The 17,478-nt window shown below is 46.9% G+C and overlaps 22 non-coding genes across 22 annotated transcripts; all 22 read right to left on the reverse strand.

Moving 5' to 3' along the window:
- Positions 1 to 147: 147 nt before the first annotated feature.
- On the reverse strand, positions 148 to 233 carry TRNAY-GUA (transfer RNA tyrosine (anticodon GUA)). The gene is given in 2 exon segments: positions 148 to 183; positions 197 to 233. It is a non-coding gene; the product is annotated as a tRNA-Tyr (tRNA).
- Positions 234 to 339: 106 nt separating this feature from the next.
- On the reverse strand, positions 340 to 412 carry TRNAA-AGC (transfer RNA alanine (anticodon AGC)). Its single transcript has one exon. It is a non-coding gene; the product is annotated as a tRNA-Ala (tRNA).
- A 1,339-nt stretch (positions 413 to 1,751) lies between these two features.
- On the reverse strand, positions 1,752 to 1,837 carry TRNAY-GUA (transfer RNA tyrosine (anticodon GUA)). Its single transcript is given in 2 exon segments — positions 1,752 to 1,787; positions 1,801 to 1,837. It is a non-coding gene; the product is annotated as a tRNA-Tyr (tRNA).
- Positions 1,838 to 1,943: 106 nt separating this feature from the next.
- Positions 1,944 to 2,016, reverse strand: TRNAA-AGC (transfer RNA alanine (anticodon AGC)). The gene has a single exon. It is a non-coding gene; the product is annotated as a tRNA-Ala (tRNA).
- Positions 2,017 to 3,355: 1,339 nt separating this feature from the next.
- Positions 3,356 to 3,441, reverse strand: TRNAY-GUA (transfer RNA tyrosine (anticodon GUA)). Its single transcript is given in 2 exon segments — positions 3,356 to 3,391; positions 3,405 to 3,441. It is a non-coding gene; the product is annotated as a tRNA-Tyr (tRNA).
- A 106-nt stretch (positions 3,442 to 3,547) lies between these two features.
- Positions 3,548 to 3,620, reverse strand: TRNAA-AGC (transfer RNA alanine (anticodon AGC)). Its single transcript has one exon. It is a non-coding gene; the product is annotated as a tRNA-Ala (tRNA).
- Positions 3,621 to 4,959: 1,339 nt separating this feature from the next.
- TRNAY-GUA (transfer RNA tyrosine (anticodon GUA)) lies at positions 4,960 to 5,045 on the reverse strand. The gene is given in 2 exon segments: positions 4,960 to 4,995; positions 5,009 to 5,045. It is a non-coding gene; the product is annotated as a tRNA-Tyr (tRNA).
- Positions 5,046 to 5,151: 106 nt separating this feature from the next.
- Positions 5,152 to 5,224, reverse strand: TRNAA-AGC (transfer RNA alanine (anticodon AGC)). Its single transcript has one exon. It is a non-coding gene; the product is annotated as a tRNA-Ala (tRNA).
- Positions 5,225 to 6,563: 1,339 nt separating this feature from the next.
- On the reverse strand, positions 6,564 to 6,649 carry TRNAY-GUA (transfer RNA tyrosine (anticodon GUA)). The gene is given in 2 exon segments: positions 6,564 to 6,599; positions 6,613 to 6,649. It is a non-coding gene; the product is annotated as a tRNA-Tyr (tRNA).
- Positions 6,650 to 6,755: 106 nt separating this feature from the next.
- On the reverse strand, positions 6,756 to 6,828 carry TRNAA-AGC (transfer RNA alanine (anticodon AGC)). The gene has a single exon. It is a non-coding gene; the product is annotated as a tRNA-Ala (tRNA).
- A 1,340-nt stretch (positions 6,829 to 8,168) lies between these two features.
- TRNAY-GUA (transfer RNA tyrosine (anticodon GUA)) lies at positions 8,169 to 8,254 on the reverse strand. Its single transcript is given in 2 exon segments — positions 8,169 to 8,204; positions 8,218 to 8,254. It is a non-coding gene; the product is annotated as a tRNA-Tyr (tRNA).
- Positions 8,255 to 8,360: 106 nt separating this feature from the next.
- Positions 8,361 to 8,433, reverse strand: TRNAA-AGC (transfer RNA alanine (anticodon AGC)). Its single transcript has one exon. It is a non-coding gene; the product is annotated as a tRNA-Ala (tRNA).
- Positions 8,434 to 9,772: 1,339 nt separating this feature from the next.
- TRNAY-GUA (transfer RNA tyrosine (anticodon GUA)) lies at positions 9,773 to 9,858 on the reverse strand. Its single transcript is given in 2 exon segments — positions 9,773 to 9,808; positions 9,822 to 9,858. It is a non-coding gene; the product is annotated as a tRNA-Tyr (tRNA).
- A 106-nt stretch (positions 9,859 to 9,964) lies between these two features.
- Positions 9,965 to 10,037, reverse strand: TRNAA-AGC (transfer RNA alanine (anticodon AGC)). Its single transcript has one exon. It is a non-coding gene; the product is annotated as a tRNA-Ala (tRNA).
- Positions 10,038 to 11,376: 1,339 nt separating this feature from the next.
- Positions 11,377 to 11,462, reverse strand: TRNAY-GUA (transfer RNA tyrosine (anticodon GUA)). Its single transcript is given in 2 exon segments — positions 11,377 to 11,412; positions 11,426 to 11,462. It is a non-coding gene; the product is annotated as a tRNA-Tyr (tRNA).
- A 106-nt stretch (positions 11,463 to 11,568) lies between these two features.
- Positions 11,569 to 11,641, reverse strand: TRNAA-AGC (transfer RNA alanine (anticodon AGC)). Its single transcript has one exon. It is a non-coding gene; the product is annotated as a tRNA-Ala (tRNA).
- Positions 11,642 to 12,980: 1,339 nt separating this feature from the next.
- TRNAY-GUA (transfer RNA tyrosine (anticodon GUA)) lies at positions 12,981 to 13,066 on the reverse strand. The gene is given in 2 exon segments: positions 12,981 to 13,016; positions 13,030 to 13,066. It is a non-coding gene; the product is annotated as a tRNA-Tyr (tRNA).
- A 106-nt stretch (positions 13,067 to 13,172) lies between these two features.
- Positions 13,173 to 13,245, reverse strand: TRNAA-AGC (transfer RNA alanine (anticodon AGC)). Its single transcript has one exon. It is a non-coding gene; the product is annotated as a tRNA-Ala (tRNA).
- A 1,339-nt stretch (positions 13,246 to 14,584) lies between these two features.
- TRNAY-GUA (transfer RNA tyrosine (anticodon GUA)) lies at positions 14,585 to 14,670 on the reverse strand. Its single transcript is given in 2 exon segments — positions 14,585 to 14,620; positions 14,634 to 14,670. It is a non-coding gene; the product is annotated as a tRNA-Tyr (tRNA).
- A 106-nt stretch (positions 14,671 to 14,776) lies between these two features.
- TRNAA-AGC (transfer RNA alanine (anticodon AGC)) lies at positions 14,777 to 14,849 on the reverse strand. Its single transcript has one exon. It is a non-coding gene; the product is annotated as a tRNA-Ala (tRNA).
- Positions 14,850 to 16,190: 1,341 nt separating this feature from the next.
- On the reverse strand, positions 16,191 to 16,276 carry TRNAY-GUA (transfer RNA tyrosine (anticodon GUA)). Its single transcript is given in 2 exon segments — positions 16,191 to 16,226; positions 16,240 to 16,276. It is a non-coding gene; the product is annotated as a tRNA-Tyr (tRNA).
- Positions 16,277 to 16,382: 106 nt separating this feature from the next.
- Positions 16,383 to 16,455, reverse strand: TRNAA-AGC (transfer RNA alanine (anticodon AGC)). The gene has a single exon. It is a non-coding gene; the product is annotated as a tRNA-Ala (tRNA).
- Positions 16,456 to 17,478: the final 1,023 nt, after the last annotated feature.

The raw sequence follows: 17,478 nt of genomic DNA on the forward strand, positions 1-17,478 counted from the left end.
ATCTCTGTTGCTCTCTGCCTTTGTTTTGACCTCCTCGGGTACAACGGAGGAAACCTTTCTAAAAGACCTGTTGTAGATGGACAGAAGGAGCATACCTGGGCTGTGTTGACCAGGAGGATGAACCATCCGATAGAATTCACAAAAAATTCCTTCGAGCCGGAATTGAACCAGCGACCTAAGGATTGCTGATTTACTGCTACAGTCCTCCGCTCTACCAGCTGAGCTATCGAAGGCATGTTTTGCTCATGCTTGAAAGCCTCCTAGTTTTAGCTGTTGGAGCCTTGAGCATGAGGTAAAAAGAAACTCTCTACTACCATGTGAAAAAAACAAAATCAGCTTTGGAGAATGCGGGCATCGATCCCGCTACCTCTCGCATGCTAAGCGAGCGCTCTACCACTTGAGCTAATCCCCCTGGCATGGTAGACTTGCCTTTACTTTCTTCCCACACCCTGTGGTGGCTTTCACATAAAGTCAGGTGTGACGTTGCATTGTTACATGGCAACTGATTTCTAAAAGTAGATCGCTTTTTTTTTTTTTTTTTTTTTTTTTAAGTGCGGATACCATTTTGCCATAGTAGAAGATCATCGGAGGAGTTTATAGGGTGACGGGGGGCTTATGAATACATGCACACCTCTTCCAAGCAAACCCTTTGCACATGTGTGCAGAACTGAGTGGTAAGGCATGAAAAAAGCCTTAATAATTTGGAGAAGAAAGTTGCGACGCAGCAAATACGCATGCAGAGCCATTGGTCTTTTTGGCTGTGGGGCTGAAAAACACCCGGGCTATAGGAAATGCTGTGACGTGGGGAATTCTTCTTTTTCCATCAGCATGTGATGAGCAGGGATTTGGGCCTTTGGTTTATATTTTTGATCAGAAACGCGTTTGTGTTGACAGAAGAGATTTGGCGACTTCTATGAAAATGATCTCATAGCAGAGGATGGTTTCGATCCATCGACCTCTGGGTTATGGGCCCAGCACGCTTCCGCTGCGCCACTCTGCTGCTGGATGCTGCTACCTTGAGGAGAATTGTACTTATCGACTGACTTTTGAAAAGTGACTAGAAGGGAGGGTGTCTATGGGATGGAATCCGACAGCAGGATCTTATTGTCGGCAACTTGAGCTCTACTGAGCACCGGCAATTGTCTCTTTGTTTTTGCTGATTTCTTTTTGTCATATTATGTTCAAAGGTTCCCCTGAGGAACCTGCGCCTGGCCTGGCTGAGAGTTCCCGTGGAAAGGCCAGACATCTGCGTCTCTGTGGCGCAATCGGTTAGCGCGTTCGGCTGTTAACCGAAAGGTTGGTGGTTCAAGCCCACCCAGGGACGTGGGCCACTTTTGCTTGAGTAGCATGCTACGGGGGAAGAAGATTCCACGTTGGCTTTCATCTGCTCTTCCAATAAAAAGCCCTGTTGCTTGCTCGCTACCTCCCTTTTGAACTCCCTAGATACTACAGAAGAGACCTTTCTAAAAGAGCTCTTTGTCGATAGAGGGAAGGAGCTTAGCCGTGTTTTCCCAGGAACCATGGTCTCTTTTGCTGGCATCGCATGTTATGGGTGGAAAAGATTCCATGTTGGGTTTCAGCTGAGCTGCTCTCCCAACAAGTAAATCTCTGTTGCTCTCTGCCTTTGTTTTGACCTCCTCGGGTACAACGGAGGAAACCTTTCTAAAAGACCTGTTGTAGATGGACAGAAGGAGCATACCTGGGCTGTGTTGACCAGGAGGATGAACCATCCGATAGAATTCACAAAAAATTCCTTCGAGCCGGAATTGAACCAGCGACCTAAGGATTGCTGATTTACTGCTACAGTCCTCCGCTCTACCAGCTGAGCTATCGAAGGCATGTTTTGCTCATGCTTGAAAGCCTCCTAGTTTTAGCTGTTGGAGCCTTGAGCATGAGGTAAAAAGAAACTCTCTACTACCATGTGAAAAAAACAAAATCAGCTTTGGAGAATGCGGGCATCGATCCCGCTACCTCTCGCATGCTAAGCGAGCGCTCTACCACTTGAGCTAATCCCCCTGGCATGGTAGACTTGCCTTTACTTTCTTCCCACACCCTGTGGTGGCTTTCACATAAAGTCAGGTGTGACGTTGCATTGTTACATGGCAACTGATTTCTAAAAGTAGATCGCTTTTTTTTTTTTTTTTTTTTTTTTTAAGTGCGGATACCATTTTGCCATAGTAGAAGATCATCGGAGGAGTTTATAGGGTGACGGGGGGCTTATGAATACATGCACACCTCTTCCAAGCAAACCCTTTGCACATGTGTGCAGAACTGAGTGGTAAGGCATGAAAAAAGCCTTAATAATTTGGAGAAGAAAGTTGCGACGCAGCAAATACGCATGCAGAGCCATTGGTCTTTTTGGCTGTGGGGCTGAAAAACACCCGGGCTATAGGAAATGCTGTGACGTGGGGAATTCTTCTTTTTCCATCAGCATGTGATGAGCAGGGATTTGGGCCTTTGGTTTATATTTTTGATCAGAAACGCGTTTGTGTTGACAGAAGAGATTTGGCGACTTCTATGAAAATGATCTCATAGCAGAGGATGGTTTCGATCCATCGACCTCTGGGTTATGGGCCCAGCACGCTTCCGCTGCGCCACTCTGCTGCTGGATGCTGCTACCTTGAGGAGAATTGTACTTATCGACTGACTTTTGAAAAGTGACTAGAAGGGAGGGTGTCTATGGGATGGAATCCGACAGCAGGATCTTATTGTCGGCAACTTGAGCTCTACTGAGCACCGGCAATTGTCTCTTTGTTTTTGCTGATTTCTTTTTGTCATATTATGTTCAAAGGTTCCCCTGAGGAACCTGCGCCTGGCCTGGCTGGGAGTTCCCGTGGAAAGGCCAGATATCTGCGTCTCTGTGGCGCAATCGGTTAGCGCGTTCGGCTGTTAACCGAAAGGTTGGTGGTTCAAGCCCACCCAGGGACGTGGGCCACTTTTGCTTGAGTAGCATGCTACGGGGGAAGAAGATTCCACGTTGGCTTTCATCTGCTCTTCCAATAAAAAGCCCTGTTGCTTGCTCGCTACCTCCCTTTTGAACTCCCTAGATACTACAGAAGAGACCTTTCTAAAAGAGCTCTTTGTCGATAGAGGGAAGGAGCTTAGCCGTGTTTTCCCAGGAACCATGGTCTCTTTTGCTGGCATCGCATGTTATGGGTGGAAAAGATTCCATGTTGGTTTTCAGCTGAGCTGCTCTCCCAACAAGTAAATCTCTGTTGCTCTCTGCCTTTGTTTTGACCTCCTCGGGTACAACGGAGGAAACCTTTCTAAAAGACCTGTTGTAGATGGACAGAAGGAGCATACCTGGGCTGTGTTGACCAGGAGGATGAACCATCCGATAGAATTCACAAAAAATTCCTTCGAGCCGGAATTGAACCAGCGACCTAAGGATTGCTGATTTACTGCTACAGTCCTCCGCTCTACCAGCTGAGCTATCGAAGGCATGTTTTGCTCATGCTTGAAAGCCTCCTAGTTTTAGCTGTTGGAGCCTTGAGCATGAGGTAAAAAGAAACTCTCTACTACCATGTGAAAAAAACAAAATCAGCTTTGGAGAATGCGGGCATCGATCCCGCTACCTCTCGCATGCTAAGCGAGCGCTCTACCACTTGAGCTAATCCCCCTGGCATGGTAGACTTGCCTTTACTTTCTTCCCACACCCTGTGGTGGCTTTCACATAAAGTCAGGTGTGACGTTGCATTGTTACATGGCAACTGATTTCTAAAAGTAGATCGCTTTTTTTTTTTTTTTTTTTTTTTTTAAGTGCGGATACCATTTTGCCATAGTAGAAGATCATCGGAGGAGTTTATAGGGTGACGGGGGGCTTATGAATACATGCACACCTCTTCCAAGCAAACCCTTTGCACATATGTGCAGAACTGAGTGGTAAGGCATGAAAAAAGCCTTAATAATTTGGAGAAGAAAGTTGCGACGCAGCAAATACGCATGCAGAGCCATTGGTCTTTTTGGCTGTGGGGCTGAAAAACACCCGGGCTATAGGAAATGCTGTGACGTGGGGAATTCTTCTTTTTCCATCAGCATGTGATGAGCAGGGATTTGGGCCTTTGGTTTATATTTTTGATCAGAAACGCATTTGTGTTGACAGAAGAGATTTGGCGACTTCTATGAAAATGATCTCATAGCAGAGGATGGTTTCAATCCATCGACCTCTGGGTTATGGGCCCAGCACGCTTCCGCTGCGCCACTCTGCTGCTGGATGCTGCTACCTTGAGGAGAATTGTACTTATCGACTGACTTTTGAAAAGTGACTAGAAGGGAGGGTGTCTATGGGATGGAATCCGACAGCAGGATCTTATTGTCGGCAACTTGAGCTCTACTGAGCACCGGCAATTGTCTCTTTGTTTTTGCTGATTTCTTTTTGTCATATTATGTTCAAAGGTTCCCCTGAGGAACCTGCGCCTGGCCTGGCTGGGAGTTCCCGTGGAAAGGCCAGACATCTGCGTCTCTGTGGCGCAATCGGTTAGCGCGTTCGGCTGTTAACCGAAAGGTTGGTGGTTCAAGCCCACCCAGGGACGTGGGCCACTTTTGCTTGAGTAGCATGCTACGGGGGAAGAAGATTCCACGTTGGCTTTCATCTGCTCTTCCAATAAAAAGCCCTGTTGCTTGCTCGCTACCTCCCTTTTGAACTCCCTAGATACTACAGAAGAGACCTTTCTAAAAGAGCTCTTTGTCGATAGAGGGAAGGAGCTTAGCCGTGTTTTCCCAGGAACCATGGTCTCTTTTGCTGGCATCGCATGTTATGGGTGGAAAAGATTCCATGTTGGGTTTCAGCTGAGCTGCTCTCCCAACAAGTAAATCTCTGTTGCTCTCTGCCTTTGTTTTGACCTCCTCGGGTACAACGGAGGAAACCTTTCTAAAAGACCTGTTGTAGATGGACAGAAGGAGCATACCTGGGCTGTGTTGACCAGGAGGATGAACCATCCGATAGAATTCACAAAAAATTCCTTCGAGCCGGAATTGAACCAGCGACCTAAGGATTGCTGATTTACTGCTACAGTCCTCCGCTCTACCAGCTGAGCTATCGAAGGCATGTTTTGCTCATGCTTGAAAGCCTCCTAGTTTTAGCTGTTGGAGCCTTGAGCATGAGGTAAAAAGAAACTCTCTACTACCATGTGAAAAAAACAAAATCAGCTTTGGAGAATGCGGGCATCGATCCCGCTACCTCTCGCATGCTAAGCGAGCGCTCTACCACTTGAGCTAATCCCCCTGGCATGGTAGACTTGCCTTTACTTTCTTCCCACACCCTGTGGTGGCTTTCACATAAAGTCAGGTGTGACGTTGCATTGTTACATGGCAACTGATTTCTAAAAGTAGATCGCTTTTTTTTTTTTTTTTTTTTTTTTTAAGTGCGGATACCATTTTGCCATAGTAGAAGATCATCGGAGGAGTTTATAGGGTGACGGGGGGCTTATGAATACATGCACACCTCTTCCAAGCAAACCCTTTGCACATGTGTGCAGAACTGAGTGGTAAGGCATGAAAAAAGCCTTAATAATTTGGAGAAGAAAGTTGCGACGCAGCAAATACGCATGCAGAGCCATTGGTCTTTTTGGCTGTGGGGCTGAAAAACACCCGGGCTATAGGAAATGCTGTGACGTGGGGAATTCTTCTTTTTCCATCAGCATGTGATGAGCAGGGATTTGGGCCTTTGGTTTATATTTTTGATCAGAAACGCGTTTGTGTTGACAGAAGAGATTTGGCGACTTCTATGAAAATGATCTCATAGCAGAGGATGGTTTCGATCCATCGACCTCTGGGTTATGGGCCCAGCACGCTTCCGCTGCGCCACTCTGCTGCTGGATGCTGCTACCTTGAGGAGAATTGTACTTATCGACTGACTTTTGAAAAGTGACTAGAAGGGAGGGTGTCTATGGGATGGAATCCGACAGCAGGATCTTATTGTCGGCAACTTGAGCTCTACTGAGCACCGGCAATTGTCTCTTTGTTTTTGCTGATTTCTTTTTGTCATATTATGTTCAAAGGTTCCCCTGAGGAACCTGCGCCTGGCCTGGCTGAGAGTTCCCGTGGAAAGGCCAGACATCTGCGTCTCTGTGGCGCAATCGGTTAGCGCGTTCGGCTGTTAACCGAAAGGTTGGTGGTTCAAGCCCACCCAGGGACGTGGGCCACTTTTGCTTGAGTAGCATGCTACGGGGGAAGAAGATTCCACGTTGGCTTTCATCTGCTCTTCCAATAAAAAGCCCTGTTGCTTGCTCGCTACCTCCCTTTTGAACTCCCTAGATACTACAGAAGAGACCTTTCTAAAAGAGCTCTTTGTCGATAGAGGGAAGGAGCTTAGCCGTGTTTTCCCAGGAACCATGGTCTCTTTTGCTGGCATCGCATGTTATGGGTGGAAAAGATTCCATGTTGGGTTTCAGCTGAGCTGCTCTCCCAACAAGTAAATCTCTGTTGCTCTCTGCCTTTGTTTTGACCTCCTCGGGTACAACGGAGGAAACCTTTCTAAAAGACCTGTTGTAGATGGACAGAAGGAGCATACCTGGGCTGTGTTGACCAGGAGGATGAACCATCCGATAGAATTCACAAAAAATTCCTTCGAGCCGGAATTGAACCAGCGACCTAAGGATTGCTGATTTACTGCTACAGTCCTCCGCTCTACCAGCTGAGCTATCGAAGGCATGTTTTGCTCATGCTTGAAAGCCTCCTAGTTTTAGCTGTTGGAGCCTTGAGCATGAGGTAAAAAGAAACTCTCTACTACCATGTGAAAAAAACAAAATCAGCTTTGGAGAATGCGGGCATCGATCCCGCTACCTCTCGCATGCTAAGCGAGCGCTCTACCACTTGAGCTAATCCCCCTGGCATGGTAGACTTGCCTTTACTTTCTTCCCACACCCTGTGGTGGCTTTCACATAAAGTCAGGTGTGACGTTGCATTGTTACATGGCAACTGATTTCTAAAAGTAGATCGCTTTTTTTTTTTTTTTTTTTTTTTTTTAAGTGCGGATACCATTTTGCCATAGTAGAAGATCATCGGAGGAGTTTATAGGGTGACGGGGGGCTTATGAATACATGCACACCTCTTCCAAGCAAACCCTTTGCACATGTGTGCAGAACTGAGTGGTAAGGCATGAAAAAAGCCTTAATAATTTGGAGAAGAAAGTTGCGACGCAGCAAATACGCATGCAGAGCCATTGGTCTTTTTGGCTGTGGGGCTGAAAAACACCCGGGCTATAGGAAATGCTGTGACGTGGGGAATTCTTCTTTTTCCATCAGCATGTGATGAGCAGGGATTTGGGCCTTTGGTTTATATTTTTGATCAGAAACGCGTTTGTGTTGACAGAAGAGATTTGGCGACTTCTATGAAAATGATCTCATAGCAGAGGATGGTTTCGATCCATCGACCTCTGGGTTATGGGCCCAGCACGCTTCCGCTGCGCCACTCTGCTGCTGGATGCTGCTACCTTGAGGAGAATTGTACTTATCGACTGACTTTTGAAAAGTGACTAGAAGGGAGGGTGTCTATGGGATGGAATCCGACAGCAGGATCTTATTGTCGGCAACTTGAGCTCTACTGAGCACCGGCAATTGTCTCTTTGTTTTTGCTGATTTCTTTTTGTCATATTATGTTCAAAGGTTCCCCTGAGGAACCTGCGCCTGGCCTGGCTGGGAGTTCCCGTGGAAAGGCCAGATATCTGCGTCTCTGTGGCGCAATCGGTTAGCGCGTTCGGCTGTTAACCGAAAGGTTGGTGGTTCAAGCCCACCCAGGGACGTGGGCCACTTTTGCTTGAGTAGCATGCTACGGGGGAAGAAGATTCCACGTTGGCTTTCATCTGCTCTTCCAATAAAAAGCCCTGTTGCTTGCTCGCTACCTCCCTTTTGAACTCCCTAGATACTACAGAAGAGACCTTTCTAAAAGAGCTCTTTGTCGATAGAGGGAAGGAGCTTAGCCGTGTTTTCCCAGGAACCATGGTCTCTTTTGCTGGCATCGCATGTTATGGGTGGAAAAGATTCCATGTTGGTTTTCAGCTGAGCTGCTCTCCCAACAAGTAAATCTCTGTTGCTCTCTGCCTTTGTTTTGACCTCCTCGGGTACAACGGAGGAAACCTTTCTAAAAGACCTGTTGTAGATGGACAGAAGGAGCATACCTGGGCTGTGTTGACCAGGAGGATGAACCATCCGATAGAATTCACAAAAAATTCCTTCGAGCCGGAATTGAACCAGCGACCTAAGGATTGCTGATTTACTGCTACAGTCCTCCGCTCTACCAGCTGAGCTATCGAAGGCATGTTTTGCTCATGCTTGAAAGCCTCCTAGTTTTAGCTGTTGGAGCCTTGAGCATGAGGTAAAAAGAAACTCTCTACTACCATGTGAAAAAAACAAAATCAGCTTTGGAGAATGCGGGCATCGATCCCGCTACCTCTCGCATGCTAAGCGAGCGCTCTACCACTTGAGCTAATCCCCCTGGCATGGTAGACTTGCCTTTACTTTCTTCCCACACCCTGTGGTGGCTTTCACATAAAGTCAGGTGTGACGTTGCATTGTTACATGGCAACTGATTTCTAAAAGTAGATCGCTTTTTTTTTTTTTTTTTTTTTTTTTAAGTGCGGATACCATTTTGCCATAGTAGAAGATCATCGGAGGAGTTTATAGGGTGACGGGGGGCTTATGAATACATGCACACCTCTTCCAAGCAAACCCTTTGCACATATGTGCAGAACTGAGTGGTAAGGCATGAAAAAAGCCTTAATAATTTGGAGAAGAAAGTTGCGACGCAGCAAATACGCATGCAGAGCCATTGGTCTTTTTGGCTGTGGGGCTGAAAAACACCCGGGCTATAGGAAATGCTGTGACGTGGGGAATTCTTCTTTTTCCATCAGCATGTGATGAGCAGGGATTTGGGCCTTTGGTTTATATTTTTGATCAGAAACGCATTTGTGTTGACAGAAGAGATTTGGCGACTTCTATGAAAATGATCTCATAGCAGAGGATGGTTTCAATCCATCGACCTCTGGGTTATGGGCCCAGCACGCTTCCGCTGCGCCACTCTGCTGCTGGATGCTGCTACCTTGAGGAGAATTGTACTTATCGACTGACTTTTGAAAAGTGACTAGAAGGGAGGGTGTCTATGGGATGGAATCCGACAGCAGGATCTTATTGTCGGCAACTTGAGCTCTACTGAGCACCGGCAATTGTCTCTTTGTTTTTGCTGATTTCTTTTTGTCATATTATGTTCAAAGGTTCCCCTGAGGAACCTGCGCCTGGCCTGGCTGGGAGTTCCCGTGGAAAGGCCAGACATCTGCGTCTCTGTGGCGCAATCGGTTAGCGCGTTCGGCTGTTAACCGAAAGGTTGGTGGTTCAAGCCCACCCAGGGACGTGGGCCACTTTTGCTTGAGTAGCATGCTACGGGGGAAGAAGATTCCACGTTGGCTTTCATCTGCTCTTCCAATAAAAAGCCCTGTTGCTTGCTCGCTACCTCCCTTTTGAACTCCCTAGATACTACAGAAGAGACCTTTCTAAAAGAGCTCTTTGTCGATAGAGGGAAGGAGCTTAGCCGTGTTTTCCCAGGAACCATGGTCTCTTTTGCTGGCATCGCATGTTATGGGTGGAAAAGATTCCATGTTGGGTTTCAGCTGAGCTGCTCTCCCAACAAGTAAATCTCTGTTGCTCTCTGCCTTTGTTTTGACCTCCTCGGGTACAACGGAGGAAACCTTTCTAAAAGACCTGTTGTAGATGGACAGAAGGAGCATACCTGGGCTGTGTTGACCAGGAGGATGAACCATCCGATAGAATTCACAAAAAATTCCTTCGAGCCGGAATTGAACCAGCGACCTAAGGATTGCTGATTTACTGCTACAGTCCTCCGCTCTACCAGCTGAGCTATCGAAGGAATGTTTTGCTCATGCTTGAAAGCCTCCTAGTTTTAGCTGTTGGAGCCTTGAGCATGAGGTAAAAAGAAACTCTCTACTACCATGTGAAAAAAACAAAATCAGCTTTGGAGAATGCGGGCATCGATCCCGCTACCTCTCGCATGCTAAGCGAGCGCTCTACCACTTGAGCTAATCCCCCTGGCATGGTAGACTTGCCTTTACTTTCTTCCCACACCCTGTGGTGGCTTTCACATAAAGTCAGGTGTGACGTTGCATTGTTACATGGCAACTGATTTCTAAAAGTAGATCGCTTTTTTTTTTTTTTTTTTTTTTTTTAAGTGCGGATACCATTTTGCCATAGTAGAAGATCATCGGAGGAGTTTATAGGGTGACGGGGGGCTTATGAATACATGCACACCTCTTCCAAGCAAACCCTTTGCACATGTGTGCAGAACTGAGTGGTAAGGCATGAAAAAAGCCTTAATAATTTGGAGAAGAAAGTTGCGACGCAGCAAATACGCATGCAGAGCCATTGGTCTTTTTGGCTGTGGGGCTGAAAAACACCCGGGCTATAGGAAATGCTGTGACGTGGGGAATTCTTCTTTTTCCATCAGCATGTGATGAGCAGGGATTTGGGCCTTTGGTTTATATTTTTGATCAGAAACGCGTTTGTGTTGACAGAAGAGATTTGGCGACTTCTATGAAAATGATCTCATAGCAGAGGATGGTTTCGATCCATCGACCTCTGGGTTATGGGCCCAGCACGCTTCCGCTGCGCCACTCTGCTGCTGGATGCTGCTACCTTGAGGAGAATTGTACTTATCGACTGACTTTTGAAAAGTGACTAGAAGGGAGGGTGTCTATGGGATGGAATCCGACAGCAGGATCTTATTGTCGGCAACTTGAGCTCTACTGAGCACCGGCAATTGTCTCTTTGTTTTTGCTGATTTCTTTTTGTCATATTATGTTCAAAGGTTCCCCTGAGGAACCTGCGCCTGGCCTGGCTGGGAGTTCCCGTGGAAAGGCCAGATATCTGCGTCTCTGTGGCGCAATCGGTTAGCGCGTTCGGCTGTTAACCGAAAGGTTGGTGGTTCAAGCCCACCCAGGGACGTGGGCCACTTTTGCTTGAGTAGCATGCTACGGGGGAAGAAGATTCCACGTTGGCTTTCATCTGCTCTTCCAATAAAAAGCCCTGTTGCTTGCTCGCTACCTCCCTTTTGAACTCCCTAGATACTACAGAAGAGACCTTTCTAAAAGAGCTCTTTGTCGATAGAGGGAAGGAGCTTAGCCGTGTTTTCCCAGGAACCATGGTCTCTTTTGCTGGCATCGCATGTTATGGGTGGAAAAGATTCCATGTTGGTTTTCAGCTGAGCTGCTCTCCCAACAAGTAAATCTCTGTTGCTCTCTGCCTTTGTTTTGACCTCCTCGGGTACAACGGAGGAAACCTTTCTAAAAGACCTGTTGTAGATGGACAGAAGGAGCATACCTGGGCTGTGTTGACCAGGAGGATGAACCATCCGATAGAATTCACAAAAAATTCCTTCGAGCCGGAATTGAACCAGCGACCTAAGGATTGCTGATTTACTGCTACAGTCCTCCGCTCTACCAGCTGAGCTATCGAAGGCATGTTTTGCTCATGCTTGAAAGCCTCCTAGTTTTAGCTGTTGGAGCCTTGAGCATGAGGTAAAAAGAAACTCTCTACTACCATGTGAAAAAAACAAAATCAGCTTTGGAGAATGCGGGCATCGATCCCGCTACCTCTCGCATGCTAAGCGAGCGCTCTACCACTTGAGCTAATCCCCCTGGCATGGTAGACTTGCCTTTACTTTCTTCCCACACCCTGTGGTGGCTTTCACATAAAGTCAGGTGTGACGTTGCATTGTTACATGGCAACTGATTTCTAAAAGTAGATCGCTTTTTTTTTTTTTTTTTTTTTTTTTAAGTGCGGATACCATTTTGCCATAGTAGAAGATCATCGGAGGAGTTTATAGGGTGACGGGGGGCTTATGAATACATGCACACCTCTTCCAAGCAAACCCTTTGCACATATGTGCAGAACTGAGTGGTAAGGCATGAAAAAAGCCTTAATAATTTGGAGAAGAAAGTTGCGACGCAGCAAATACGCATGCAGAGCCATTGGTCTTTTTGGCTGTGGGGCTGAAAAACACCCGGGCTATAGGAAATGCTGTGACGTGGGGAATTCTTCTTTTTCCATCAGCATGTGATGAGCAGGGATTTGGGCCTTTGGTTTATATTTTTGATCAGAAACGCATTTGTGTTGACAGAAGAGATTTGGCGACTTCTATGAAAATGATCTCATAGCAGAGGATGGTTTCAATCCATCGACCTCTGGGTTATGGGCCCAGCACGCTTCCGCTGCGCCACTCTGCTGCTGGATGCTGCTACCTTGAGGAGAATTGTACTTATCGACTGACTTTTGAAAAGTGACTAGAAGGGAGGGTGTCTATGGGATGGAATCCGACAGCAGGATCTTATTGTCGGCAACTTGAGCTCTACTGAGCACCGGCAATTGTCTCTTTGTTTTTGCTGATTTCTTTTTGTCATATTATGTTCAAAGGTTCCCCTGAGGAACCTGCGCCTGGCCTGGCTGGGAGTTCCCGTGGAAAGGCCAGACATCTGCGTCTCTGTGGCGCAATCGGTTAGCGCGTTCGGCTGTTAACCGAAAGGTTGGTGGTTCAAGCCCACCCAGGGACGTGGGCCACTTTTGCTTGAGTAGCATGCTACGGGGGAAGAAGATTCCACGTTGGCTTTCATCTGCTCTTCCAATAAAAAGCCCTGTTGCTTGCTCGCTACCTCCCTTTTGAACTCCCTAGATACTACAGAAGAGACCTTTCTAAAAGAGCTCTTTGTCGATAGAGGGAAGGAGCTTAGCCGTGTTTTCCCAGGAACCATGGTCTCTTTTGCTGGCATCGCATGTTATGGGTGGAAAAGATTCCATGTTGGGTTTCAGCTGAGCTGCTCTCCCAACAAGTAAATCTCTGTTGCTCTCTGCCTTTGTTTTGACCTCCTCGGGTACAACGGAGGAAACCTTTCTAAAAGACCTGTTGTAGATGGACAGAAGGAGCATACCTGGGCTGTGTTGACCAGGAGGATGAACCATCCGATAGAATTCACAAAAAATTCCTTCGAGCCGGAATTGAACCAGCGACCTAAGGATTGCTGATTTACTGCTACAGTCCTCCGCTCTACCAGCTGAGCTATCGAAGGAATGTTTTGCTCATGCTTGAAAGCCTCCTAGTTTTAGCTGTTGGAGCCTTGAGCATGAGGTAAAAAGAAACTCTCTACTACCATGTGAAAAAAACAAAATCAGCTTTGGAGAATGCGGGCATCGATCCCGCTACCTCTCGCATGCTAAGCGAGCGCTCTACCACTTGAGCTAATCCCCCTGGCATGGTAGACTTGCCTTTACTTTCTTCCCACACCCTGTGGTGGCTTTCACATAAAGTCAGGTGTGACGTTGCATTGTTACATGGCAACTGATTTCTAAAAGTAGATCGCTTTTTTTTTTTTTTTTTTTTTTTTTAAGTGCGGATACCATTTTGCCATAGTAGAAGATCATCGGAGGAGTTTATAGGGTGACGGGGGGCTTATGAATACATGCACACCTCTTCCAAGCAAACCCTTTGCACATATGTGCAGAACTGAGTGGTAAGGCATGAAAAAAGCCTTAATAATTTGGAGAAGAAAGTTGCGACGCAGCAAATACGCATGCAGAGCCATTGGTCTTTTTGGCTGTGGGGCTGAAAAACACCCGGGCTATAGGAAATGCTGTGACGTGGGGAATTCTTCTTTTTCCATCAGCATGTGATGAGCAGGGATTTGGGCCTTTGGTTTATATTTTTGATCAGAAACGCGTTTGTGTTGACAGAAGAGATTTGGCGACTTCTATGAAAATGATCTCATAGCAGAGGATGGTTTCGATCCATCGACCTCTGGGTTATGGGCCCAGCACGCTTCCGCTGCGCCACTCTGCTGCTGGATGCTGCTACCTTGAGGAGAATTGTACTTATCGACTGACTTTTGAAAAGTGACTAGAAGGGAGGGTGTCTATGGGATGGAATCCGACAGCAGGATCTTATTGTCGGCAACTTGAGCTCTACTGAGCACCGGCAATTGTCTCTTTGTTTTTGCTGATTTCTTTTTGTCATATTATGTTCAAAGGTTCCCCTGAGGAACCTGCGCCTGGCCTGGCTGGGAGTTCCCGTGGAAAGGCCAGACATCTGCGTCTCTGTGGCGCAATCGGTTAGCGCGTTCGGCTGTTAACCGAAAGGTTGGTGGTTCAAGCCCACCCAGGGACGTGGGCCACTTTTGCTTGAGTAGCATGCTACGGGGGAAGAAGATTCCACGTTGGCTTTCATCTGCTCTTCCAATAAAAAGCCCTGTTGCTTGCTCGCTACCTCCCTTTTGAACTCCCTAGATACTACAGAAGAGACCTTTCTAAAAGAGCTCTTTGTCGATAGAGGGAAGGAGCTTAGCCGTGTTTTCCCAGGAACCATGGTCTCTTTTGCTGGCATCGCATGTTATGGGTGGAAAAGATTCCATGTTGGTTTTCAGCTGAGCTGCTCTCCCAACAAGTAAATCTCTGTTGCTCTCTGCCTTTGTTTTGACCTCCTCGGGTACAACGGAGGAAACCTTTCTAAAAGACCTGTTGTAGATGGACAGAAGGAGCATACCTGGGCTGTGTTGACCAGGAGGATGAACCATCCGATAGAATTCACAAAAAATTCCTTCGAGCCGGAATTGAACCAGCGACCTAAGGATTGCTGATTTACTGCTACAGTCCTCCGCTCTACCAGCTGAGCTATCGAAGGCATGTTTTGCTCATGCTTGAAAGCCTCCTAGTTTTAGCTGTTGGAGCCTTGAGCATGAGGTAAAAAGAAACTCTCGACTACCATGTGAAAAAAACAAAATCAGCTTTGGAGAATGCGGGCATCGATCCCGCTACCTCTCGCATGCTAAGCGAGCGCTCTACCACTTGAGCTAATCCCCCTGGCATGGTAGACTTGCCTTTACTTTCTTCCCACACCCTGTGGTGGCTTTCACATAAAGTCAGGTGTGACGTTGCATTGTTACATGGCAACTGATTTCTAAAAGTAGATCGCTTTTTTTTTTTTTTTTTTTTTTTTTTTAAGTGCGGATACCATTTTGCCATAGTAGAAGATCATCGGAGGAGTTTATAGGGTGACGGGGGGCTTATGAATACATGCACACCTCTTCCAAGCAAACCCTTTGCACATATGTGCAGAACTGAGTGGTAAGGCATGAAAAAAGCCTTAATAATTTGGAGAAGAAAGTTGCGACGCAGCAAATACGCATGCAGAGCCATTGGTCTTTTTGGCTGTGGGGCTGAAAAACACCCGGGCTATAGGAAATGCTGTGACGTGGGGAATTCTTCTTTTTCCATCAGCATGTGATGAGCAGGGATTTGGGCCTTTGGTTTATATTTTTGATCAGAAACGCGTTTGTGTTGACAGAAGAGATTTGGCGACTTCTATGAAAATGATCTCATAGCAGAGGATGGTTTCGATCCATCGACCTCTGGGTTATGGGCCCAGCACGCTTCCGCTGCGCCACTCTGCTGCTGGATGCTGCTACCTTGAGGAGAATTGTACTTATCGACTGACTTTTGAAAAGTGACTAGAAGGGAGGGTGTCTATGGGATGGAATCCGACAGCAGGATCTTATTGTCGGCAACTTGAGCTCTACTGAGCACCGGCAATTGTCTCTTTGTTTTTGCTGATTTCTTTTTGTCATATTATGTTCAAAGGTTCCCCTGAGGAACCTGCGCCTGGCCTGGCTGGGAGTTCCCGTGGAAAGGCCAGACATCTGCGTCTCTGTGGCGCAATCGGTTAGCGCGTTCGGCTGTTAACCGAAAGGTTGGTGGTTCAAGCCCACCCAGGGACGTGGGCCACTTTTGCTTGAGTAGCATGCTACGGGGGAAGAAGATTCCACGTTGGCTTTCATCTGCTCTTCCAATAAAAAGCCCTGTTGCTTGCTCGCTACCTCCCTTTTGAACTCCCTAGATACTACAGAAGAGACCTTTCTAAAAGAGCTCTTTGTCGATAGAGGGAAGGAGCTTAGCCGTGTTTTCCCAGGAACCATGGTCTCTTTTGCTGGCATCGCATGTTATGGGTGGAAAAGATTCCATGTTGGTTTTCAGCTGAGCTGCTCTCCCAACAAGTAAATCTCTGTTGCTCTCTGCCTTTGTTTTGACCTCCTCGGGTACAACGGAGGAAACCTTTCTAAAAGACCTGTTGTAGATGGACAGAAGGAGCATACCTGGGCTGTGTTGACCAGGAGGATGAACCATCCGATAGAATTCACAAAAAATTCCTTCGAGCCGGAATTGAACCAGCGACCTAAGGATTGCTGATTTACTGCTACAGTCCTCCGCTCTACCAGCTGAGCTATCGAAGGCATGTTTTGCTCATGCTTGAAAGCCTCCTAGTTTTAGCTGTTGGAGCCTTGAGCATGAGGTAAAAAGAAACTCTCGACTACCATGTGAAAAAAACAAAATCAGCTTTGGAGAATGCGGGCATCGATCCCGCTACCTCTCGCATGCTAAGCGAGCGCTCTACCACTTGAGCTAATCCCCCTGGCATGGTAGACTTGCCTTTACTTTCTTCCCACACCCTGTGGTGGCTTTCACATAAAGTCAGGTGTGACGTTGCATTGTTACATGGCAACTGATTTCTAAAAGTAGATCGCTTTTTTTTTTTTTTTTTTTTTTTTTTAAGTGCGGATACCATTTTGCCATAGTAGAAGATCATCGGAGGAGTTTATAGGGTGACGGGGGGCTTATGAATACATGCACACCTCTTCCAAGCAAACCCTTTGCACATATGTGCAGAACTGAGTGGTAAGGCATGAAAAAAGCCTTAATAATTTGGAGAAGAAAGTTGCGACGCAGCAAATACGCATGCAGAGCCATTGGTCTTTTTGGCTGTGGGGCTGAAAAACACCCGGGCTATAGGAAATGCTGTGACGTGGGGAATTCTTCTTTTTCCATCAGCATGTGATGAGCAGGGATTTGGGCCTTTGGTTTATATTTTTGATCAGAAACGCGTTTGTGTTGACAGAAGAGATTTGGCGACTTCTATGAAAATGATCTCATAGCAGAGGATGGTTTCGATCCATCGACCTCTGGGTTATGGGCCCAGCACGCTTCCGCTGCGCCACTCTGCTGCTGGATGCTGCTACCTTGAGGAGAATTGTACTTATCGACTGACTTTTGAAAAGTGACTAGAAGGGAGGGTGTCTATGGGATGGAATCCGACAGCAGGATCTTATTGTCGGCAACTTGAGCTCTACTGAGCACCGGCAATTGTCTCTTTGTTTTTGCTGATTTCTTTTTGTCATATTATGTTCAAAGGTTCCCCTGAGGAACCTGCGCCTGGCCTGGCTGGGAGTTCCCGTGGAAAGGCCAGACATCTGCGTCTCTGTGGCGCAATCGGTTAGCGCGTTCGGCTGTTAACCGAAAGGTTGGTGGTTCAAGCCCACCCAGGGACGTGGGCCACTTTTGCTTGAGTAGCATGCTACGGGGGAAGAAGATTCCACGTTGGCTTTCATCTGCTCTTCCAATAAAAAGCCCTGTTGCTTGCTCGCTACCTCCCTTTTGA

Source organism: Anomaloglossus baeobatrachus, chromosome 3 (assembly GCF_048569485.1).
Source record: "Anomaloglossus baeobatrachus isolate aAnoBae1 chromosome 3, aAnoBae1.hap1, whole genome shotgun sequence".
NCBI lineage: Eukaryota > Metazoa > Chordata > Amphibia > Anura > Aromobatidae > Anomaloglossus > Anomaloglossus baeobatrachus.